This window comes from Chrysochloris asiatica, unplaced genomic scaffold (assembly GCF_000296735.1).
Source record: "Chrysochloris asiatica unplaced genomic scaffold, ChrAsi1.0 scaffold00033, whole genome shotgun sequence".
Lineage (NCBI taxonomy): Eukaryota > Metazoa > Chordata > Mammalia > Afrosoricida > Chrysochloridae > Chrysochloris > Chrysochloris asiatica.
Window position 1 is genome coordinate 19,546,114 of NW_006408551.1, and position 987 is coordinate 19,547,100.

Here is a 987-nt window from a genome sequence, read left to right on the forward strand (position 1 = left end):
AATACTTAATTGTGCTCATGATGAACTTGTATACAGACCAAGAGGCAATTGTTAGAATAGAACAAGGGGACACTTAATGGTTTAAAATCTGGAAAAGTGTGTGCTAGGGTTGTATTCTTTTATCATATTTATTCAATCTGTATGCTGAGAAAATTATCCTGGAAACTGGGTTCTACTAAAAAGAACATGGCATTAGGATTGGAGGAAGACTCAGCAGCAACTTTCAATATGCATATAATGCAACCATTCTTGCTAAAAATGAAAAGGACTTAAAATACTTACTGAACAAGATCACAGCCTTCAGTATGGATTGCACCTCAATATAAAGAAAACAAAAGTCATCATTACTGGACCAATAAAGAGCATAATGATAAATGGAGAAAACATTGAAGTTGTCAAAGACTTCATTTTGTTTTGATCCACTATCAGTATTCATAGAAGCAGCAGTCAACTAATCAAATGACACATTGCATTAGGCAAATCTACTGCTCAAGACTTCATTAGAGTACTCAACAGCAAAGATGTCAGTTTGAGACTAATGTGTGCCTGACCCAATTCATGATATTTTTAATTGCCTCAGATGCAGGCAAAAATTGGACGATGAATAAGGATGACCTTTGTTGTTGTTGTTAGGTGCCATTGAGTTGGTACCAACTCTTAATGACCTTATGCACAGCATAACAAAACACTGCCTGATCCTGGGCCAACCTCACCACTGTTGCCATGTTTGAGTCCAACAATACTGCCACTTGGTCAATCCATCTCGTTGGGGTCTTCCTCTTTTTCTCTAACCTTCCACCTTACCAAGATGATATCCTTCTCCAGCGACTGGTCCCTCCTGACAATATGTCTGAAGTATGACAGGCAAAGTTTGGCCATCTTGGCCTCCAAGGAGCACTCTGGATGCACTTCTTCCAACACAGATTTGTTGGTTCTTATGGCAGTCCATGGCACTTTCAATATTCTCCTCCAACACCATAACTCAAA